The 26,452-nt window shown below is 31.8% G+C and overlaps 1 long non-coding RNA gene and 1 pseudogene across 1 annotated transcript; one reads left to right on the plus strand and one right to left on the minus strand.

Annotated features, from left to right (window-relative positions):
• Positions 1 to 10,474: 10,474 nt before the first annotated feature.
• Positions 10,475 to 14,232, minus strand: LOC114758317 (quinone oxidoreductase PIG3-like; annotated as a pseudogene).
• A 9,410-nt stretch (positions 14,233 to 23,642) lies between these two features.
• Positions 23,643 to 25,529, plus strand: LOC114758318 (uncharacterized). The gene is made up of 3 exons (XR_003741777.1): positions 23,643 to 23,676; positions 25,233 to 25,382; positions 25,499 to 25,529. It is a non-coding gene; the product is annotated as an uncharacterized LOC114758318 (long non-coding RNA).
• Positions 25,530 to 26,452: the final 923 nt, after the last annotated feature.

Here is a 26,452-nt window from a genome sequence, read left to right on the forward strand (position 1 = left end):
GCCAATCAGCGTCTCTCCCTCTTTTCTTTCCTTTATCAATGATCGAGGGCAAGTACGTAATATCACAACTCAAATTATTTACCTAGAGGTCCCTGGGGACTTATGAGGAATTTGGGGATTTCATGGGACCTTCTGGTAGTAAATTGTCTTCTGTGGGACTCTACAGTAATTTTCCCTATTTTATACTAACTCTAATATATTGATAAAAAAATTTGTAGGAACATCAGCTTTCTTTTTCTTAGAATGGAAATGAGGACATTTTAATTACTTGATTCCAATACCATTAAATTAATAATTTTTTGAAGGAAATTTTTTTTTCTTACACTTAAAAACTCATAATCTTAATGTACTAGTGGATTTCAGCATCAAATTTGTCATTTCTTTTTTAAATGTTTTGCTATATCTGCCATATAGACATTTTTATTATGTTATATCTTATAGTTTCATTACTAAAATGAACTTGTATTAGAAATCTAAATGATTTTTCCAATGTTTGATAAGACTAATAGAGTAATATGAACTACTTAATATAAATTTATAAAAAAAAAAAAGATAGTTTTAGTCTTTTAACAACATATGGTGCGTGAAGCTAATGGATCATCTGGCATATCTCAAAAAAAAGAAGTTACGTCATAAATTAATTGGAACAATTACCAATTTGCTAACCTAAAGGGACATTTTAGTCTTTTAACAACATTAAAAAATCCCTAATAAAACTTCTTGGCCTAATTAGATGTTTGCTGAAAGTGCAGGTCTTAATTTGAATTTTGATATTTCAATAAGATTTAATTGGGATTCTTTCTTGTATTAATTATGTATGATATATATGCGACATCTGTGATTGCCAACATGAGTGAAATGGTTTGAAATTTAGAAAAATTATTTTCGCATAACCTCATTGATGAAAAATGAAAATTAAAGAGATCTAATTGTCATTAATGCGTCACGCGTGGGGACTAAAATAATTAAATTGCTCACCATACGACAGTACAAATGTAAAAAAGTTTTCACAGATTATTGTCAAGTTTTAAAAATATAGGAGGATTATCAACGTATGATCCGAAATCCATAGAATTTATGTGCAATTAACCTTATAATAATGAGCAAGGTTAAAAAAAACCTTATAATAATGATATGTTAATACAAATTTATGGAAATTGATTCTAAATAATAATGATTTTCTACATGTTAATGGTAGATCGTGAAAAAGGACATGGGTTCGTATATACACTAATCTGGATTTACAATGCTAATTTATGTCTTTCAGAAACTTAATACCAGAAATAAGTAAGGCATATTAGGCTTCTGGGTTTGTTTGAGGAATCATTATTTCACCAGAGGTCAGACAAATTAAACATTAATGCTTAAACTTTAGGGGAAAAGGGAAAAATAAAAGAAGGAAAATATATTGGAAAACTTAATTGCTTGTTATATATTTAATTTGAGGAGAAATTAATTATTAAGGAATAACATTCAATGCAGGGAGATAATTTTATAAATATAGTGAAGTAAATAAAAATTACTGGACATACTCACATATTTACCATGGTTCATTTGTAGGCAAAAAAAAAAAAGTGGATCATTTATTGTTTGGGAGAATACCAAAAAAATGCCGTTAAAATTTTAAAATCCCAAATTAGGAATGACTGTAAAAATATATTGTTATTTACTTTTCAAATGTTATCAATTACTACCTCCGGTTCCTAATATAAGAGCTAATTGATTAATTTGATAGATTAAGAAAATTAGTTAAGTTAGTTATTTGTAATAAATAGATGTTGTTTTTTCTAAAATATCCTTATTAATCAAGTGTATTGGCTAGAACTATTATTATCACAAGGCATACTTTGGAAAAAATAAATAAATGTGAGAGACAAAGTGGATTGGGGTCTTATATTTAGAACCAAAATAAAAGTTAAATGATGTCTTATATTAAGAACCGGATGTAGTATTATTGAAGTATAGTAATAAGACTGATTTAAAATTTTAAAATTCAAAAATATTTTTTAAGGATTCTCTTTTTATTCTTTGGCTTGTAATACCTCCGGTCCTTAATATAAGATCCTGTTTGATTTCTATTTTGATCCTAAATATAAGACCCCAATCCACTTTGTCTCTCATATTTATATAATTTTTTTCCAAAGTAGCCCTTCTAATAATAAGAGTTCTAGTTAATATACTTGATTAATAAGGATATTTTAGGAAAGACAACACCTATTTATGACAAATAACTAACTCAACTTACTTCCTTAATCTCCTCAAATTAGTCAACTGACTCTTATAATTAGGACCGAAGGTAGTACTTTTTTTTTGGGGTCATAATTCACATATCTATCTTGTAACACTAAAGGGAAGTGTTTTTTTAATAATAATTAAATTATATTGCCGGTATGAAGAATGCATGACATGGCACAAAATCTTATATGAAAAATTATAAATATATTTTATTATAAATTTTGACAAACAATTTTATCTTTCTTAATTTTTATTTTTAGATTTTTTTATTTTAAAAAGTATTTATAATAGAACAAACCCTTTTCATACTCGGTTTTTACTATAACCAATACACTAATTTTGATAATAATTATAAGATTTTATTTGTAGTCTACAAACAAGATCTTATAATTAGAACTGGAGGTAGTATAATTTTTTTCAAAGAAATTTATTTTATTTTATTTTATTAAAGACTGCCATGCAGTTAAAAACTAGGGGTAACAACAACAAAATTTAATCAATAACAAAATCAAAACAAATGTCGCTTTAAGCCAAAGCCATTCTCAAATCATAAAATTGTACACTATCTGAACTAATTAAACTAATCACACTGTATGCAAAATCTATCATCTAACTTTGGTAAACTATAACCTAAAGCTATAACTCCCTAGTTTTCACTCATATTGCTAATAATTTTTATTTGGTATTAGTAAAAGAACTATATATCTCTATATTATTTTTTTAAAATAAAGTGTACCGCAAAAAAGTATAAGAGTTGCTCCCTTTCAGTATTAATATCACTCGGAAAAAAGGAGAAGAACACAACTAAAAAAATTAACAGATGGAAAAACATAAGTACAAAAGATTGAGTTTGATGAGGTATATCACTTAACACTAATTTTGTAGTACTAATTTCGGTTCTTAATATAAAAACTTGTTTGACTTTTATTTTAGTCATAAATATAAGATCTCAATCCATTTTGTTTCTTATATTTATCTATTTTTTTAAGATAATTCTCATAATAATGATAGTTTTAGCTAATATACTTAATTAGCAAAGATATTTTGGGAAAAACAATACCTCTTCATTACAAATAATTAACTTAACTAATTTTTTCAATCTACTTAAATTAATCAATTAGTTATTATATTAAGGACCGGATATACTATTATATATCAATTAATTGCATCATGAAAGGAATTTACGAATAATGCATATGGTTGCTTATGGTATAAGGAATTTAAAAGCTTAATTTACTTATTGGACTTTGTTAATTGAAAAAAGACAGTCTAGATATAACGTGATGCACACAATTGTGTGTCAGCTTATCCGGACAAATTAGTCCTCAAATTAAGCCACTAATTCCTTGCTTAATTTTCGGAGCTTTTATATGTTTACATACGAACCCATTGGTTTCAATTTCATGCTGCTTTGAGCATAAGATAAATGCCCTTGGATTAATAGACGTCAATGATGTAAGATACTTGAGAATTCGTAAAATTTATATAAAACAATTTTATAGGTATTTGAAAAATTTAAATCTATAGGTCAAGATAACATAACGTATTATTTGTAATATATAAAAAGTGCCATGAACGTAACTTTCTTCACAAGTCTGGCTAAAATATTTTTAAAAAATTCCCACATGAGAGAAAGTGGCTATTATTTTCTTCTCTTTGTTTTTTTTAGCATTTTAAAATATTATAATTCAACTTCTATTTGAAAATCAGAGTATATATGTATGATTCAAAGATTTTAATTTTTTAAAAAAATTCTGCAATATTGATATAATATTGACGCATAATTGGGGGGTGTGCATGTATGGGTATATAATTTTAATCAAGATATGTGTGTGTGTATATAGATAACCTTTTCATTTTTCATTCTTATTACGTTTTCATATTGAAAAAGTAATAAGAATGAGAGGTGTTAAGCTTTTTATGTATAGCTCATTTATTAATTAACACATATGATGTGAATATAATTTCACATTAACTGGAAGACGAGATTAAATATATGATTAAATCATTAATCTTTAATTTCCTCTAGATCTAATCACCAAAAAATGTGATATTAACTTGAGCATTTTATTTTGGGAAAAATTTCTTTAAAAGATACTTAAATAACGTAAATTTTTATTTGAGTCATTAAATTTGTCAAGCTCTTGATCAAGTAACGTGACCCAAAGAGGAATCTTAGAATTTTGTAAAATGACTATGATATCCCTTTCATTAGAAAGAAAAAGAGAATTTTAAATTTAACATATTTTATTTCATGGCTAATACATTTTAATTTAATAACTTTCCGTCTCCATAACTTATCAGTGGTAAGTCATCAAATAAAACTTAATCATAATACAATCTTAAACATAAATAAGTTCAATTACGCGGTTAACGAATTTCAATTCTAAATTAACAGTTTTATGTCTTCACAACACACTATCATTAAGTCTTTGAATCAAATTTGATCACAATACAACCTTAAAAATTAACATGCTCCATTTCATAGGTAATATATTTCAATTCTAAATTCACAACTTTCTCTCTCCATAACACCTGTAATAAGTCATTGAATAAATCTTGATTACAATACAACCTTAAAAATTTAACATGTTCCATTTCATTTAACATTTCAATTATAAATTAACAGCTTTGTGTTCTTCATAATACATTTGCAGGATTAAGAGAAGAAGATTTAATATAAAAACTAACTCACTATTGCCTCATTGATTAGCTTTCCAACTTTGCAATAGTAGACACCAACTTTTCCTTATTAGGAGCTCTTACGCAATATAACAATGATAGAAAATCTCAATCTCTCTCGGTTCTAATAAAAAGGATATTAGGATCATCTTGTAAAATTTAAAAATCTCTCTTTAGGTCATGTGACCTAATTATGATTTTGAAAAATTCAATGACCTAAACAAAAAATTGGGTTGTTGGCAAAAAGAAAAAAAAACAAAGATTTGAATTATTTAAATGTCTTTTTAAATATTTTCCCTTTATTTTATTTATTTATTTTGCTTTAATGGCAGTTCAAAGTTCAAACCATGGCTAGTTTCCCTTAATCTCTCGGATAGCTGTAATTTACTAATTGAGGTGAAGTTTGCTGCCGTATGTGAAGCTTGCTCTTTAGGAATCATATTTCTAACGTGGTAAATGTTACTAATACTGGTTAAGTGATTATGAATCAGACTCTTTTAAATCAAATGGGTGTATTTAACTGCTGAAATTGACCAAAGTGTGGTACGCAAGTTTGCGCACATGGGGGCGTGTACTATAGTAATTATGATGAACATTGACTCAATGTTGTGCATCAGATTACCCTGATGACACGTTCAGTTTATTCAGGTATTTGATTGGCATAGTAAAGTATTCTAATATAATTCCTATTTAATATTACCTCCAGTACTTAATATAAGATTTATTTTCATAATACAAATTAAATGTTATATTAAAGATCGGATATATTTCAACAAACTAAAAGTAATCCCCATTGTATAACTCTAGCTATGTAATCCAAATTCAAGTTTATGTGAATCAATGTCTGCGGCCTCTACGAATCAACATTTAGACATTTATACCATCTATTTTAGTCATTGATAAAGTTTAAAAGATCATTTCAAATTTATTTTTTAGACAAATATGTTTTATTGGATTAAGGTGTAATTTGTTGTGAAAGTTTTTATCAAGAGTATTGAGTATCTGAAAATTTTAATTTTTAGGTTCAATATTGCCTTAGAAGCTTATAGTCATAGTAATTTTGTCCTTTATTGTTAAAAATATTAATAGTTAATGTCACTATTTGAATGTCAATGTTTTTTTTCCCAACTATAAGAGGCAAAATTATTACGATATTAAACTTCAGTAGTAATGTTGAAACCAAAAACGACTTCCAGGATGCCCATCACTCGAGTGAAAACTTTGGGACAAATTTGCATTCTAATCCTATTTCATTTCATGATTCCTTCCTTGATGACATACTAAACAAATACTCCTCCGGTCCTTATCATAGGATCTAATTGTTGAGTTGGTTTTAGTTCTAAATATAAGACCTATTTCTCATATTTATCAATTTTCTCTAAATTATTCTTATAGATACTCCATCAACTATAATCAAGTAAAAGAGGAAGATGGGGTATTAAGAAAGATGATTATGGTATTTTAAGAAAAATGTGTGACATTTCTTATAATTAACTAATTTACTTAACTTCCTTAATCTAATCAAATTAGTTAAATGAGTCTTATATTAAAGACCGGAGGAGTACTTTGTAATCATCATTACATCACATCACGTTTTCTACCATTGCATCTATGATTCGTTGAATAAACAGGCAATTAAGGTTAATTTAATTTGAAGGATCCTTACATATCAATGTGGTTCATCAAGTAACCTTTTTTCCCATTGGATTTTGTAAGAAATAATTAAATATACTCTTCTGGTTCTTAATATAAAACTTATTTAACTAATTTGATTAAATTAAGAAAGTTACGTAAGTTAGTTAATTATAAGAAATATGACATGTTTTTCCTAAAACACCATAATCATCTTTCTTATTATTCTCTCTCCTTCTTCTACTTGATTATGGTTGATGGAATATCTATACAGGTAATTTAAGAAAAATTGATAAATATGAAAAATAGGTCTTATAATTAGGACCAAAATCAACTCAACAATTAGATTCTATATTAAGGACTGGAGGAGTACAATGGTTTTAATAATCTCTAGCTTGATTCAAATATTAATTATTATCAAGTTATCACGTATACTTATTTTTCTTTTTTGGTATTAACTCAGAGTTTTTCCAAATCACTTTGACCTTGAGACTAATTAATTTTTATCAAGGTGGGAACATTAAAGGTTAAAGTCCTCCCCAACAAATATAATTATTTTTCTCATTAGGTGCAGTTATATTCAACAAGAGATTTCTTTCTTCCCCTTAATATCTTAATGCTCAAACTGGATGGAGATATATACTTAAATTGAGATTAAAACATTTCTGCGTGCTTAAAATAAAAAGAAGAAAACATCATTGAAGAAAGTCAAGGGACTTTTAGGTATCTTCAATTTTAACCATGCATATTGCAACTTTCAAGAATCATTCCCCAAAAAGTCAAATTAATTGATTGTTAAAAACAATCAAAACTTTTGAAAAAATTCTTAATTACGAAACGCATCTAAATATGATTCGAACAGTAGTATGAAAGCATCAAAGTGAAAAAAATAAAAAACAGAAGATTGATAAATTCAAATAAAACAAAGATTCTATGCGTCTATTGTTAATAATAGCTTGAGGTTCATGCACTTTGATTTTGACGTGTCAAAAAATGGATGTCAAATATACGTAGGATAAGTAGTAAATCGTGGGAAGCAATGTAATTCAATGGTTGAATTTCTTTGCGTCTTTAGAAACTTGATCAACAAATTGATATTGTTCTTTTTTGGTTTCGCCTAAAATGCTTCATGGCAATAATTTTTTAATATAAATTTGCAAATATTAAGAAAATTAGTTAAGTTAATTAATTATAATAAATGAATGTTATCTTCTTTAAAATATCCCTATTAATCATATACATTGAAATTATTCCTAGAAAAAATAGATAAATATCAGAAGCAAAGTAAATTAAAATTTTATATTTAAATCAAATTAAATTTCCAACAAATTCCTATATTAAGAACTGAAGGTAGTAAAAAGGCAATTTTATTACTAACTAAATAAAACAATATACTACCAATAAGCTGTTAGTTGAAATGGTAAGCGGTCTCATCTTCATAAGGAGGAGAATACAAGTTTGAGGTACTGTTAGGAACTAAACGTGAGTACCTCTCTTAACAGAGATTTAAACCTTAGTTCAGAACACTGTGAGAGACTAGTCCTTTTTGTTAAATCTAATCTTGTTAGTATTAAAAACCAAATTAAACCAACATAAGAACAATTTTGAGAAAATACTAAAACCATGAAGCATAAAGGCCCAAATGCAAGGACCAATGCTGCTAAGCTGCACATGAATGTACTAAGGAAGATAAAGGCCACCATGAGCATTATAAGCGATTTCAGAGAAGTACAACTCTAATCTTCCAATTATGCCACGATGGGTTAAACGCCTACGAATATGCATCCCTGAGATAGTGAAAAAGGAACTGAAATGCCTAGAAGCAGAGAAAACTATGGCTACAATCACTAATCGCCCATTTTGAAAATTAGCGAAACGCAGCACTTCAGGGGCCACGTTCCAACTACGAAAGACTGTCCATTGTCCTAAAGATCCGAAACAGCAAGAGGAAGTGACGGTTTCAACTGTGCTTTAAGCCAATATACTTCAATGCATTTTGATTTGATCTTATATTTAGAGAAACAAATAAGCGCATGTACTTGCTTATTGCTGATTAAGCTTGTACCGTACAAATTAAAAATTGCTAGTTGTTTGAGTTAATAATACCCCGCCCTTAAGGCATATATGTTGATATTTTGATTCTTGACTTGTCTCAATTTTGTTTTTCATTTACGTACGGTTCACTACTATGTCCTTGTATCAATTATATATATATATATATATATATCCATTTATAGCTTGAAAGATTATATTATTTTTATTCGACTAATTCAATTCTTTCATACTGTGAGTTGTGAATAAATAATTGAGATAGGCTTTAATCTTTTTTTTTTAAAAGGAAAAATCCCATATAAAGACCTTCAAAATACCAAAATTTCAAGTTACGGACTCCAATATCACTAATCCCAAATCAGCTCAAGGACCCCAAAATGGGATTTCAAAACTTGGCAATTTTACTTTGTTACCCCTATTTGAGCGCTCTTTTGATCATTATGCTCTTCTCTTCCTCCTCCTTATAAGCCTTTTTGTCGGTAATGCCAACCTAGTGTTTGCTCTCTGACCATGTGGCTTTAAGAGATCGATCAATGAGCGTGCTAGGAAAGAGTGTTTTCATTTTCCTTTCTTTTGTTGGGTTGACCTCAATATTTTTGGCCCTTTTTGTAGTTGCAATCAGATTTGCCTCCTCGAAAGAGGATTTTTCTCCTTTCTAGATGCCAATTCACTCCTTTCTAGATGCCAAACAAATAATCCTTGGCCATTCTTTTGTAAAATTTCCCCAGTATTAATGCATATTATAATTTTTCTCCTTAATCTGCGTGACTTTGGCTGCTTGGTGCTAACATGACAACACATTTAGCAACCATTTTATGGCAATCTTATTTTCCATACACTAGTGGCATTTGGTGAATAACGTAGACTCCTTAACATTTTCCAATTCCACTTACATGTGTTTGTCTAATCCCAAGTAACAAGTAACTCCTCACACCAAACACTTTTTTTAATGGCTTTTCTTAATCCCAATCATAATCGTTACCTCTCATTCTCAACATTCCATACCAAACGAAACCACATTCTCAATATTCTAGACCAAACGAAACCATTGCTCTGGGAAACCTGAAGATAATACTCAAGGTTGTGGTGAGGTTTGACACACTCATGAGCTTGAAAATCATTACTGTCGAATACCGTCCAAAATTGAACTCTCCATTGTCAAGGACAGATTTTACTTCAACTTAAGAATATGGAAGAAACTAGTGTCCACAATTGTATTGGTATGGAGTACATAATGAAAGGAGAAGAGGGAGATTTCATGGGAGGTGATGATTTTGGAATTTAGTATCCAAAGTTGAAGAGGATAAAACAGAAGTCCTTGCCCCTTTTGAAGAATATATACGATGGAACCATTCTCTGCGCTCCTTTGAGAAGTCTTGAAATAGCATCCTGTGAAGCTCTGAAGAGGCTTCCTCTTGATTTGTCAACAACACCTACTCTTGAAGAAATCAAAGCAATCATAACATGGCAGAACTCATTAGAGTAGGATCAACTTGATTCTAAAAATGAACCATTCTCTACCCTTCTTTGAGAAGTCTTGAAACAGCATCCTGGGAGGCTCTGAAGAGGCTTCCTCTTGATCTGTCAACAACACCTACTCTTGATGAAATCAAAGCAACCATAAAATGGTGGAACTCATGGGGGTAGGGTCAACTTGATTCTAAAATGTCCTGCAACCTTACCTTGCAGAAATAAGACTGATAAGTACGAGTGACAAATAATCTAGCTACTGGAGGAGTTCTTGAAACCTTTGATATGAGATAACTTTTTTTTCATTTTTATTCATTTTTCCTTGTCAATAGCATCACTCCATTCTTTCTTAAATATACACAACTCCATCAACTTCTAAACTTAAAATCACCTCAGAGAGAATCCTCACGGATACAGTAGCTACATACATTTTGCTATCTTGTACAGAATCAATTCATTATGGGATGCTTAATTGTTAAGAAACCATCATATAGCTACAAGTATTACAACTTCCTATGTGCACGGCACAAGTCACCTCAATCATTGACAGATAGAGGTCCGAATTCTAAAGGCTTGGGTCGGAATAGCTTGTGCAGGGTCATGGAGGAAGCAGAATCTTCCTAATACGTTTGCTGCTTTTCATGAGCTGATGAGCATCTGCTACTTCAGATAGAGGAAATGATTTGTATACCACAAGCTTAACCGTGCCTGCTTCAATTGCTGGCCATAACTGCTTCCCTACTTCACTAACAACCATGGCTTTATTTTCAGGACTTCTGTTTCGCAAACCAGCACCTGCATAGAAACTGACCGTGTGATATAATTTGGGTTCATCTTAAAACCCAGACAAAGTGCGTAGTTTAAAAAGAAGGGAAAACTACTTTGACGGTCCTTATAATTTTATCAGATTTTGAATCGGGTCTCTATAGTTTTTTCTCTTTTTGTTCAGTCCTTGTTTTTTACTCTGTTAATTATCTCAGCCCTTGTGTTAACAAACCCGTTAAATTAATTGATGGTGAATGACGTGGCAACTGAGCACACTGTTCTTCTCCTGCTTCCCTCGGCTTCTCTTTCTCCCTCTCTCCCCCCCTCTATACTCCTCTCTTTCAAAGTAAAATATAAAGACGTTAGCAGAGGGAGGTGCGACAGGAAAGGTGCAGCCAACTCATTTATTATTAATTTTTTAACAGATGATTTTGCCCTGAGAAGCTTTAGATGCTTTATCCTTGCTAGTTTCCCCATTCCTCATACACCCAAAAATTGGTTCATATTCATGGAACAATTTGCTGCTGTCATCCATTACGAAGGTTATAAATTCCTTCGTTTCCACATACTAGCCAATAAGTCAAATAAATTTTGATCCTTTTTTCTTCGTCTTCCTATCATTTTTTTGGACTGGTCTATGTGTTAGAATAGAACAATCCTTCCCTGTGAAATTTATTCTCAGAGGTTATCTAGGAAACAAGTGGATACATTGTAATACGTAAACTAGAAATATGTATTCTTTGCTGATTTCATCACACCTCCCCCTGTTAACGTTTTTTTCCTCCTCTGCTCTTTTTTTGCCCCCGGCTGATCCTTAAGTAATGTTGCAGAAGAAGAGACGTTGAAAAGTGATGGCCATACAAAGGAGAGCATGAACAATTTACTTCAAAGGAGACTGAGAGGAGTAGAGAGAGAGAGAGAGAGAAGCCGAGGGAGGTGGGGGAAGAACAGTGTGCTCAGTTGCCACGTCATTCACCATCAATTAATTTAACGGCTTTGTTAACAGAAGGGCTGAGATAGTTAACAGACTAAAAAAAAAGGACCCAATGAAAAGAAAAAAAACTATAGGGACCTGATTCAAAATTTGATGAAAACATGAGGACTGTCAAATTAATTTTCCCTAAAAAGAAAAAGCATAATGAAAGGAGAACAAATATGAGGTTGAAGTTATGTTGAGAAATGAATTAAATGAGCCAGGAGTCAGGTTCCCTTATAAAGAACAAGTCTTGACTTTTAAGAGGCACTCTGAAGTCAAATTATCACTATTGTTTTTGCAGTAGTGGAAGTTAGCTTTATCAGCTGTTGGAGTTACTTCTTTGTACTTCAACAGGCAATTATATGGATTGAAGTAAAGTGATCTTGAACCCAGTTAAAAAAGCAAATAAAGAATCTTTATCAGAACTGAACCGTCAAAATAATCAAAGAAAGAAAGCAATACCTTGAACAGTAAGATGCTTAGCAACTAAAGAAGCAAGATTTACTTCAGTCGATGTACCCCCCTCAAAGCCAATAATAAACAGCCTCCCACCAACCTTCAAGCTCTCAAGGTTCCGGCTATAATAGGATGGTCCCATATAATCAAGAATAACATTAACGCCTATCATTAAACAGCAATTACATTATGTAAACATTAGATTAATCAAGCATTAAGGGGTACTGAACAGCTTCATATCAACGCTTAAATGCTTTACCCTTGTAACAAAGTCCTCCGTTTTATAATTGATGCATGCAGCAGTACCAAGATCCTTGCAGAAAGCTAATTCTCTTTACTTCCTGCTAATCCACATCTAAAAGGACGAGTGCTTGGCATTCACCACTCAGAAATTTCAATCAAAGAGATACATAGTTAGCTCCACGAAATGTGCCAATTTTAATGGACCTATTGAAGATAGTTAATTTACAAGAAAAAAGTTGCATAAAAACTACTAGACCTGCTGTGACAAGTACTTTGACGCCATGGTACTCAGCTATTTGAATGGCAAATGTACCAATTCCACTAGAGCCACCGTGTACTTGAGAATTACTGGATTCAAGTTAACATAACTATTATTAAGTCACAACTAGAGACTCATGGAAGGTCAGCACAATAGAAGGGATTTACCTAGAGCATACAGTATCGATAATTTTGCAAAGGACTAAAGGTAGTTCGGGAAGTATAGATGCATTGATGGAAGTTATTTCAATATGAATGGATGTTATTCAATAAAATATTTACATCCTTGTGCGTCTTAAAACTAACTCAAACATGTTTTGAATTCCCTATAACCTCAGAGTTGTTAATTTCTATGCATGCATTCAATCCAAACTCTATGCATGCATTTAACCCAAACAAGAGTTAATTAAACAGAAGAATACAAAAAAAGTACTGGCATGCTACATAGCTTCATTTAGAGTGGTAAAAATTGACAAGATGGGAGTCACGAGATATGCTGCCTCTGCTGACTTGGTTCAAAACAATATAGGTATTGAACATTAACTAAAATAATTTTCTCTTCATAGATAAATTATTAGAATCAAAATTTGCCAAGAACATATCTCTTTTGGATAGCCAGCTCATCATAAAAACAGTAAAACACATTAGTACATGCAACCTTAGGAAATGCAGCTGCATCCTTCAGATAATCTGTAGGTGGAATCAGAAGAACTTGTCCAGTAGGAACGGCAACTTTCTCAGCATAACCCCCTCTACTAAGAAGAACACATACCTCTAAGCCCCACCTTATATATTAATGCAATTTTAATTCATTCACACACTACAAAACTAGTCGGTTTCGACCACTTGAGTAAAACAGAACCTTCAGGTTAATTCTGATCGATGGAACACAAAGGACCCCAATATCAGTGTATTCGATCATCACTGAGGTTAAACGCATTGTTTTATTCAATAACCTTCATAGTTCATTTGCAACAAGAAGGGAGAAGTAATTTCAACTATCAATCTGAGCATGCTAGAATATAAAAACACGCAAAACTTATTCCTTTGAAAGGCACATGTTCTGCATGTATCCAACTAAGAAAGGTCCACAATACACAGAAATCGTGAAATTATCACATGACGCAGTGGAAGAACTTTCTGTTTTTAAGAGACCCAACAACTAAGTACACGGAAGGCAATGTCCCCTTGATATCTTCCTCGTCGTTTCCTCAGAAACTTAGATTAACAATATACCACTGCCCTGCAAACCCAAAACTCAGAATAATAAATGTTGAGTACATGGTCACCAATTTTCCACCTGGAAGCATTTTTCCCACGGCTTCAACAGTTCCGAAACACTCCAATCCCAGGTAAGGGCTCGCACCTCTTGGGAGCGGGTATGAACCTTTCCTCTGAAGGGCATCAGCTCGATTCAGTGCGGTTGCTGCTATTTTGATGAGGACCTCATCGTCCTTCATTTTGGAAAAGCTGGATTTGCTTCGTCTCTCTGTCGCTGGAAGGTCACTCACAGAACTTGCTAGCAATGCTCCATGTATTCCTTGGCACCCCGCACCCATCACGGTGAAATAATGCAGTGTCACGTCCTGATGAATGATTGTGCCATCCCGATATTGAATTCGTGATATTATATTTTGCACAAATCAATCACATATTCGAGCAAATGATCACATATTAGCCCTGATTGTACTGAAGCTACTAATTTTTTGCATAGAGATTGTGATATTACACATTTCTTCAGAGGCCTTGTTGATGAAACTAAATTATTATTATTATTTTTTAATAAAGATGAAGCTAAATTATTATTATTTTTTTTATAAAGATTAGCACGTGACGGTTCTATGCCTGATTATCCTGACTTTGTTCTTTTGTGTTTACATTTGTTTGAATCAATGTCCACAATGTCCATGCTAGCTTTATTTTTTGTTTTTTGTTTTGCTAACCATACTAGCTTTATTAGACTTTTAGTGAATGTATATTTTGCACAAATTATTGTCAGTTTTAAGGGAAAAAATCAATTCAAAATTAAAAAGACTACATTAAATAGGCGATGATGCTATGACATGGGAGGGAAAAAAAAAACGCTCCCACATATTTTAACGTGACCGGCACGAAGTATAAGGAATTCCTCACTTTATAAGCCTATTTAACTTTATATTTTTCTACTCCTCTGACCTTTAATATAGGACCCAATTCTTGAGTTGGTTTTTGTTCTAAATATAAGACCCATTTATCATATTTATTAATTTTCTCTAAATTACCCCTATAGATACTCCCTCAACCATAATCAAGTAGAAGAGGGAGATGGGGTATTAAGAAAGATGATTATGGTGTTTTAAGAAAAATGTGTCACTTTTCTTATAATTAACTAACTTACCTAACTTTATTAATCTAATCCAATTAGTAAAATGGATCTTATATTTAGGACAAAAACCAACTGGGTTTTTCTCTAAATTACCCCTATAGATACTCCCTCAGCCATTCTTTTTTTTTTTAAAACCATGATTTAAGACCTCCCACTCCTCCCTCCCTCCCTCTCTCTCTCTATATATAACGTCTTGTGTCCAATTTTGTGAAGCAAGTTTCTTTATAACAAAAAGAATAAATCAAATTTATCATAAAATTAACTTTACCATAACAATTAATACCACATTCTAATAACGGAGTGATTCTCTCTACAATAGAGATGTCACAATTTATTACTGAAATAATTTAAGAATTTGTGAATAAATTTTGAATCATCTTGCGATGAGAATCATATTTCAATGATCAATATCTATAAAGTACCTGAAATAAATGTGTGTAATACATACTGGTTGATATATTCCACAGCAGCAAATAGATAATTATCATCATTGAATATATTTATAAAACATATTTATAAACTTATCATAACAATGCCTGTATTTTTGACAAAAATAAATACTAAAGAAAATAACCATAAACGAAACTTTAATAAAAGAATTTCTTTTCAATGATATGAAACAATTATGAAAACATTTTTTTCCTAAACGTACTTTTTCGGCAAAGGAACAAACACAAAACGAAAAACAAGTCCAACTCGACAGCAATGAATCATAACGAGTGCAGTAGGCGCAACTCATAGGCTATGAATAATAGGCGTAGCTTGAATGCTATGAATAACAGGCATAGCTTGACTACAAATAACTGTGATAAATATTTTCAAAAAATTATAAGAAACCATTCGTTTCAATTTAAGAAAATATTGCTCTTGTTCATTATGAAAAATGGATCTTGTGAAAGACTTTATACTTCCTGTTTAACTAATGTTTTCAATTAGAAAGATCAATTTTTAACTTTTATCGTAACTCTTTTTGTCTAGACTTTTGAGCACATTTAAAACTTAAACCAATCTTAATATTGCCCAACAATCATTTCATATACTCATAAAATCATGTAAGATGATCGTACAATCTTCAACAGTTCAAACAAATCTATGAATCCAACAAATAATATCGAGACAATACAATCAAATTACTTTATCACCATTTACAATCCTTTATATCTGGACCTTCAAGCTACACCCAGAGACATCTGAACATAATATAAGGGCTATCATACTTCTGTATGGCCATCCACAATACAAAAACCCAGATGCATCCTATGTTGATGTCATACTCACCAATTTAAATGTGGTTCATAAGCCAGAAATCCAAAACTGAGTATTAGCATTAAATTTCTTCTTCTTCTTTTCTTCTGTAACCCACTCTAATATCCTTATCTTCAATTTATAATCTCTAAATCCAACTGTTGTAAAATGATGTTTAACCAAAATTATGACAATTACCTATACATTCTCTTCTAGAAGCATGCTATATGTTCTCTTCTCGAGGCATTTTAACAAGCAGTGAATGTGCACTGCATGACCCATTTATTAGACACAAATGCACAAGTTCGTTTTGTTTTTCTCCTAGACCATTACCAATCACCCAGTTCAAGTTAATTGTTTATACGTTCAAAGACACTAAGAGCTAATAAAGAAATGGTCCTATCTCCTTGAATTTCGGCCAACAATCAGTCATTTTTCTCCAATGTTTTGAGTTTACAATCAGCAAAGAAAGCTTTTCAAATAGGTACAAATAATTGCAGCCTAGAGGAAGAGATTTTACAGAGAAGAGGGAGAGGAAGAGCTCAATTTGCACAAAGAACAAGACTGCTTACTCAAAAGTCGGGGGGTGTCAGCTATCCCTTGTTAACTGGGCCTCCACTTGCCCTTAATTTTGGCATTCGTTCCAAATGTTTTTTTAAGCTTCTTTTTATAATTAGATTTATATAAAATGAGTGACATTTTGATATCTTATTTGTAAAAAATAGTTTATTTTTTAATTTTTTAATGTTTTCTCAAAGATTTAATACTCTAAGTTAACAAGAAACCTAACCATTTAAAACATTTATCCTTATAATTCAATAAAAATTTGGACTATTTTACTTCTTAAAGAACTAAAATATGCCCTTACTCAACATATATCATTTAAAGACTCTCTTTGAAATGATCTGGGGATTTCTAGCTTGGCATAAAAAGCACTATTAATTGGGAATGAATTCTGTGATTGATAATAAAGGAGATCAATTAGAATCTTCAGCTATTCTTTTGACTTCTGAATTTCATTTTACTCTATTCTTTTCCATGATTGTATAATTATATTTTTTTTATGCTTTTACTTTTGTGTAATTATAAAAGCAAGAGATGCAAGATACTGTTTCATATGTCCCGGTCATTTTTCTTGATTTGTGGTAGTATTGCTATTAAAAACATGGTAATAGTGAAAGCAATGTCAGTGATCCTGTTATGCAAGTATTAATGCTTGTATACCGAGGAAAGTTGTATTGCCATGATCCAATATCTGAAACTTGTAATCTCCAGAGGCAATTTTTCTTTATGAACAATGATTATCTTACTTGCAGGTGTACTACCTATTATTCGAACTATTGTCCTTTGTCTTGGCCGAAACTCTGGCATTCTGGATTAGATCCATTTAGTAAGTCTCTATTTGCTCTGTAAAAATGTTGTTATTTAATTTCAAGGGAAATACAGTCTAGAACACGTTGTAAATGCGATGCACAATGGACATCAACATGAGAGTTGGTGCTTCCTTGTGAAACTTATAGTATTTTTGCCTAAATATTAATTGTTCTGTTATCTATATCTATGTTGTTGGAGATACAAATTAGGTTCTACGACCAAAACAGATGCTTCTCCAAGTACAATAACATTCATTTGTAGGGAAACATTGTCTAGAACCTGTTGTAAACACAATTCCCAATTCCCAATGGAAACCAAAGCTCACGCTAGAAAACTAACTCTTCTTTGAAATTTTTTAATATTTTTGTCTAAATTTTGTTCACTTTGTAAGTTGCAAGTGTTCTGTTATCCATATCCATGTTAGATATACTACTTCCAATCCTTAATTTAAGACATAGTTAATTAATTTAAGAAAATTAGAAAGTTATTAAATTATTTAATTATAATATATGTAACATGATCTCTCTAAAATACTCATGTGTATCATTAGATTATATGTCAATTGTAAGAGAAGCAAATTAGTTTGGATAAAAATAATAAATATAAATATTTTAAATTAAATTATTAACTTTATTAATCTTTTCAAATTAGTTAAATATGTCTTATATTAAGGACTAGATGTAGTATAACATGTATTAGATGCTACTAAATGTTTCTCTACGAGAAATGCTTCTCTAAGTACAATAACACTCATTGTTTAGGCCATGGATCCCATGGATGTCGCTGAAGTTCAAAAGAAGATGAGGAAACTGTTCAAAGAGTAAGTCATTTTTCCAGTCTTCCTATGAGGAACATTCGTTGGCATTTGGGACAGGTACAATAATGATGATGTGTGTAGTATTGAATCATTGTTTGTTGATAGCTCACTTCCCCCACATTATTATCGTACTTTTTTTTTATTTATCTTCTGTTCGTGATGATATCTTGTCTCACACAATAGGCTAAGAGCTTGGGAAAGATTCTCTTTGTGACTCTGCATAAGGTGAAAAATTAGCACAAGAAGAATTAAGTAGAGAAAAGGAAGTACATTCTGTTGTAAATATTGCACGTGAGTGTGTTAAAAAAAAAAAAAATCCCTTTGACATGTCTGTTCCTTCTTGTGGACAGACATCTTATTTAAGACGTGTCGATTCTGGAGCTGCACCTTTGGAAAATACTCAAATGCATATTGGTGAAGAAAGAAGAGGCAATTCGATCAAAGGCCAAATGCAAATAGATTATACCAAAAACCACATTTCCCTTGTGCAAGCTAAATTGATCAATTAAAAGGAAATAATCATATCAGGTATGCACTAATGTGAATGTTTTCTTCTTGGAAAATATAAGCCTCTTTATATATTTTATTTTATTAAACGCAATATGTAATTGTGATGTTATTTATAATTATAAAAATAATGAGAAGCTAATAAGTTAAATTGAAAGAATGAATTTTTAAAAGAAAAACCATACAAAAATTTATTTATAGGCATGTTTTATAATACCAATGAATGTAAATTTAACTTTAATGATTGCGAAATTTATGTTTCATATATTTCTAGACTAAACTTTCTCTCTCTCTCTCTCTCTCTCTCTCTCTCTATATATATATATATATTTATGTATAATCCCAATGCTTTACTACATTGGCTGCGCTCATATGTTCTCAGACGTACTTCGTTTTCTGCAAGTTAAAGACATTGAAAGAAAAATAAACAAGTTACATATATTTTATTTATGGGTTAATATAAATTTTAGCCCTTCAAATTTGTTCTCATTTTGATTTTGGTCTCTTAAGTTTTAAATCATAGGTTTTAATCTTTCAAATTTCTTATTGGTCCCCATAATCCAATAAAACTTGAACCATTTTGCCCCTAGAGGGATTAGAACTTATGATTTAAAACTTGAGAGATTAAAACCAAAATGAAAGCAAAATTCAAGGATCAAAGATTATATTAACTTTTTATTTATTTTGTCAAATTTATATAATTTTATAATTTTTAAACTTCTATACATTTTAGTTTGAAGACATTCAACCTTTATGAAAAACTATTTTAAATTTATGGAAAAAAAAACATAGATTCCTGTTTGAATTATAGCTTTAATTTCGGAATGATTATTATTCAAATTAAGTATTGTTAGTGCATGGTTTCAGAAGATCCCTGTTTTAGGCAAATGTAAAGATAGCCATGTGATTTTTCGTTGACCTACATTCCCTGCTCCCCTAATTTACGGGTATGGGAAAATTTATATTTTACAGTCTTCAAAATTTCTTCATTGTTTGCTTGATCTATAAGCGTGTGAATCATAATTCATGTTGTATTTGTGACTATTTGATCTACTTGGTTTTATTTTTATTGGATAAATTAATCTTTGATTGAATTTTGGAGTGCAATCCAAAAAGATATTTGATCTTTATGATATGGGTGTAAGGTAGGATTCAAATTAGTTAAGTTATTTAATTATTTATAATAAATGTATGTCGGTTTTTTTAAAATAACTTTTTTAGTCATGTGCGGGTATGCCTCCGGCCGTTTTATTCTCTTCTGGGGAGTTCAATTAGCCAAGGATACCACAATTCAACTTTGCTATAGGCGAGCTAATGAAACTTTGAAGTAGGATGATGGACGGAGAAGAACCTTTCTAAGTGCAATGCTCGGAAATCTTCAACGTCAAATGTCATTGATAAAAACTCATTTACCATGAATAATCAATAAGGATATTTTAAAGAAGAAAATATAAATTTATGAGACAAAGTGGATTGATATGTTTATTTCTTATATTTAGGATATTTAGGACTGAAGGTAGTGGGTTTTATTTGTAACAATTAGCAACTTATCCCATATCTTATAGGGTGAATGACATTAAAGGGCTAAAAGATTGAATTATTATTCTTAACTAGATACAGATTTGAAAAAAAAAAAAAAAGAATTAGAAATCTAACAGGTACTTAAGTATGAAGGGAAACCGTATACCAAAAGTTATAAATACTCTATTAAGCATCCCATTATACTCAATGTGGGACTTAGGATCTCATACTACCAAGTCTCTATCATTTAGCCCCTATGGATAGTTGAGGTCTTAATGGCTACACCCCATGGCATTTCATTAGGCATCGTACCAATTAGAACCCTCCATGGGTAGCCATCTCCTGAGTCGTCAATAGCTTGGCTCTGATACTAATTGATGGGTATCTAAGTGGGATGAGGAACCCTAGCCTAAAAACTAGCTGTTGAAGTTGGGGAATCAACCCACTTGAATACCCCATTATCAATTGGTCCTGATGGAAAGCGGACATCTCGACAGCTGCACTTCATGACACTTTACTCTATAACCTGCCAGTTAGAACCCTCCATGAGTAGCCTTCTTCGGAGCTATTAACAATTTGGCTTTGATGCCAATTAATGGATATATACCTAAGTAGGATGGGGAATCCTACCCCAAAAGCTAGTTGTTAAGGTGGGAGAACCAGCCCAGTTAAATATATCAAAAGCTTTGATAACAAATGATAGGAAGTAAGGTAGAACAATAGGAAAATAGAGTTGAAACTAATATTGACGCCAAACAACCACTTGTTACAATACAAGATATCACTTGTTCAACTCACACATAAGAACACTCAACTCACTAACATACTGAAATACATATAAGTATGATGAAGAAATACTCTCTGTTTCTATCCTTAACCTGGCTTTTAAGAGGCCAGTCCTCTCCATACCCCACTTGAATGCAAAACAAGTCCTCCCCATTCAAAGAAACTAAAGGCTAATATAAGCCAGAAAGTAACCAACACAGTCCCCAAAAGATCCTTTGACAAAAGATTGGTCTAAAGCACCTCTAGAGCCATTCTAACTTTTAGCTTCTTTCTCTAAAGTGGTGGAAGTCTTAAAGTATACTACTTGACCCCTGGAAAGTGTGCTTTTCCTTTTGCTTGCATCTTCCTATGCTTCTTTTGCTAGGTATGGCTAGCTAAGATGGTTCTACCATTACCCTCCCCTAAAAGCTACACCTTGTCCTCAAGATGAGAGGTAGAGTTTGCAACCAGAAAGGTCTTTTCAATAGAATCTGGTTTTGGCTTTAGAACAGTAGCTAAACCATGAGTTGCTCATTCAGTCATTTTCCAGTAGTCTCAAGACTTATGCGAATATGAAATCAAATTTGTCTGTGCTAAAAATTTTGCTCCCACCTGGAATATATGTGTGATGCCATCTGCTTGAATGATCGTACCATTCTTCATCAATTCTTTGGCCATCTTTTTTAACTTCTATGCCTAAGAATGTACTTCTATTTTCTTCTTTTTCTCTTGAAAAATTGAAGCTGACAATTACGTTCACCATAAGCTGTTCCTCTCGTATCAGTAGAATTGAAAACAAAATCTTGATCTTCTATATAAGCAAAGCTTTATGCAGTAGGTTCTCTTCCATTAATTGTTCCTTATGGCTTTTGTGTTGGCTACCCCCCGGAATATTTCCTACACTAACCCATACTTCAGCGTTGCCAGCAGAGAGTCATTTAGGACAATACTCAATTCAAGTTTTTTATATTCATTATATCAGTTTTTTTAATCATATATGATCATGTTTCCTATTTTTTAAATATTATCATCAAACAATAATTTCATATAAAAAATAAGACATATAACTATAAAAAATTTGACATAATAAATATAAGAAATTTGATACAAATATTTTATTTAATGGGCTTTCCTTTGCGTTTAATGGGCTTTCTTTTGCGCAAGGGGTTAAGGCCCTCTAATAAAGTTTTCTCAATTCGTTATTTTTGGGCCAAGTAATGTATTCCAAGAAACCATTGTTGTATGATCCATTGGGAATGAATAGTGCAAAAATATTAGGAAAAATTATACTAAATTCTTTAAAAAAAAAAAAATTCGGCAAAAAGGTTTCATGACGATTACAAGTTAATTAAGAGCTTACAAGGAACCTAAGTGTGAGGCATTTTACAAAATACTAATAATAATTTATATAAAGAATATTAATTATTTTTAGAATTTAATAAAATACCTCACATATTTGAAACGAGGGTAATATCCAACAATTTCCAGATTATCGTTTGATATGGTGACAGCTAAAATTTTCCTTGTCTAATCTTTTGTTTATTATAAAATTGATTGGAAACTAGTTATTGAATTTTGTTCGGTTGATTTATAAAATTAATTCTGTAAATTGATTAAAAGAAACGATTAAAAATTAGTGGGAGATGGTTATTGAATTTTGTTGGGTTTTTTTCCTTAAAATCTTATAGAACATATTTCATTTTGGTCATTGCATGCATCAATATAGATTAGAAGACTCCAGAGAAAAGCAAACTCACTATTTAAAAGATGAAAAATAAAAGTTCAGAAATATAAGAGTTGTGTGTTTCTGCTTTTATTTTTGTAAAATAGTTTAATAAAGTTATTGCCTAAAACAAGTTTTCAAAAAAAAATAATAGTTAAATTTTAAAAAGATAAATAGGTGATGCTGAGTATTCTTATAATAGTTTTAACTACTTCTAATATCAAAATTTATCAAAATAACTTATTTTTTATTTTAAAATTCTGAGATTCAACGAGTATTTTTTGTTATTTTTACCAAAAAAAAAATATTTACTAGTAAATATTTAGATAAAAAGGAGGAAAATATTACAACCGCGGGTGACACACCCACCAACATCATCCATCAATCTATAGGTTGAATAAAACCTTTGGTGTCCCGTGCCAGTAGTCGCACTCTTGCATCACTCGGTGAAAATGGCATTCGAAGCGTCTTCGTCCCTGGGCCTAACCAACAAGACAAGTGCAGCTGCTGATCCCAAAGTCGGTCTTTTGAAGGAACTGAAGACTCACGAAATCGCCATAGATGAGCTCAACCATCTTCCATCTTCTAGGGTATCTCCTTTTTTGCTGCTTTTTTCTTCGTTCAATTCCCGTTACTCGTCTCCTAAATCTTTGCTCCAAAGCAGGGAATTTAGTTGATTTAGCCAACGAAATTTACAAGCATTAGGCTGTTAGGCCTCGGTAAAGTTTGGAAGAGTTAACTTTTACAGTTTTGATACTTACGAGTCCAATGTAAGAACTGGCTGTTCAATCAATTTGTAAGCTGAATGGAAAGTTTGGGAGAATTAACTTGTAAGCCCTATTTGGACAGTTAATGGGATGTTAAATTTTACAATTTTTCCTTTCAGTTACACATAATTTGTGTATGATTCTTTTTGTTGGTTTAATCATGGGGCACTGAGTTGCAAACAGAAATTTTCACTTTAGAGAAAATGACTGCAAACAACTTAAATAGAGGTATCTAATTTATTCCCAATTTAATATCTTCTGGATTTTATGAGTTTGAATTGAGATCACCACTATATTCTTGCCTCTGCCTATTATTAATGCAAGGGATCTTGCCATGCCTTGATATAGCTAACCCAGTGACGATATTTACGGGTATGGTGAGAACTGTGAAACTTTCTTATTGCCCTGAATTTCCTATGTTGTCATATAACCCTCCGGCCCACGATATATGTCCTATTCTCCCTGCATTACTTGGTCCAAAATATAAATTCGCTTTGATAATATTTAGAGTATTTAATACCTTGTTCCTATTTTCCCTTTTTTCCAATTAAATATTATAAGTAATTACTTCTCTGATCCTAAATATAAGACCCTTATACACCTTTTCCTATTTTTCCTTTTTTCCAATTAAATATTATAAGCAATTACTCCTTTGATTCTAAATATAAGACCCTTGTACAAGTGTGTATAAGGGTCTTATATTTAGGACCGGAGGAGTAATTCATAATAATTGATATAGTCTTGACGGTAGATTTGGAAAGTTTTACAAATATTTGATGTCTTTAGTTATTTGACATCCATTCAACTATCAGTTTTTGTTTGTACGCCGTTGTTAAAATGAACCTGTATTGGGAACCAAAGAAGTATAATCCATGAACAATGTGACTTATTCCTCAAATTCCCTGAAGTATATGGGGAAAACATGTCTAGGTGGAAAAGAAAACTAATTTTCTTTATGCCATGTCTCAGTTTTCAAGTATTGTTCCCCCCCGCCCCCCACCCCCCTTTGTCCTAGATTTGAGTGTTCTTCATGTGATGGTGGAGAAATGATGGATGTCCTGTGGGTATGTGTTTAAGAAGGTTGAACATTGTAGCACTTATCATTGAAGCCCTATTGCTTAGTAAAAATAACCTATTTTAACCAGGACAAGATGATGACAAGCTATATAATATAGATAACCATGGTCGAAATGATAACCTGTAATCTTGTCAATTTAGTTCCCGTATCATAAAGACGGCTGGTCACTTTGTTTTGATCTGTTTGTCTGTTGGTCACTTCCTACCTGCTATGAATAATAATATTGTTCTGTTATACAACCTCTTTCTTTTTAGTTATTACTTTCTCTTCTACTTCTTGTTCTTTCTCTCCCTTGTGTCAGGGAAACATGCACTTCCTTGTAACTGGCTAGGCTTGAGAAGACACACAAAGAACTTTAGGATTTCATTTTTCCTAATGTAGGCTGTCTATCAGAGAAATGGGAACTTATTTTTCCGGACAACTATCCAAAAAGCAACAGCAATGGAGCAGAGTAAGAAATCATTACCATTTGACTTTGTTCTTTCCTTAAATAAAGCCAAATGCTTTTAAGTTGCCAAAAAAGAAGTCCTGATAATATTTTCTCTCCAAACTATTGCTGGGATGTAGAAGAACTTGATTCAGCCAAGGCAACACTGAAAGTTCTGGATTCTTCCTCATAGCTGTAGTGCTTACGTATTTTCTGAGCGTTGATGGTAAGTCGCTGGAGATTCACTCAAGATCTGATATTGTGATGTACTAGATTCTGTAAGTTGCATAAGATGCTTTGACTTCAGTGATTTAATTCTAGGCTGCATGATGAATGTGTTGTGAATATATTTCCTTTTTGGCTTTTCAACGTCTGTTACAAATTGAGTTCAATTTATTCTATATTTTTCTTTATTCATTTTTATTCTGTATTCTCAATAGAACTTCAATATTTGATCAAATCGTCTAATCTAATAAATTAATAATAGCTTTCATTAGAGCTTGAAAGTATCCTGTGCCTTTCGGTCCTGAATGCCCTTCAAAAAGGACTAGTACTTAGTACTTCTCATATAAGTGAGCCTAGCAAAATTTGTTTGGTGAATCTCACCCCATCTCTCCTTTCACTCTCTCTCTCCTGCACGAGAGAATCTGTACGTGTTTTCATCCCCATCTGGACTGGATGCTGGATTGATGGCTTGCACCGTTTTGCCTTGGCTGGTAAACGGTGTTTCCCTCTTCATGCATCGTTTTCATTTTAGGCCAATGGTCTTGTAGTCTAATGGCTTAAAAGCTCCCTCATAAGTAAGAAATTGTGGGTCTGATTCCGCTTATAACCTTAAACCCTTATACCCCTCTTAACAAGAGAAATGGAGCTGCCATTTTAGTCCACTCCTAACCAGCAAGATGATGTGAATAGATATTTTGTCAAAGAGGCCATTTATCCCCTTGCCCTTAGCCGCAACATGGCAACATCAACCACGTAATGTGATTCTGTTCTTCACTTCTTTTTGGCTTTTCATTTCTCATCTTGGTTCTCTTGCCTACCCTTTACTGTCACTACCTTGTGAGGTTGAGGATGCTATTATGGACTAGAGT

This window comes from Neltuma alba, unplaced genomic scaffold (assembly GCF_004799145.2).
Source record: "Neltuma alba isolate B1F8T4 unplaced genomic scaffold, ASM479914v2 tig00010685_pilon, whole genome shotgun sequence".
Taxonomy (NCBI): Eukaryota; Viridiplantae; Streptophyta; class Magnoliopsida; order Fabales; family Fabaceae; genus Neltuma; species Neltuma alba.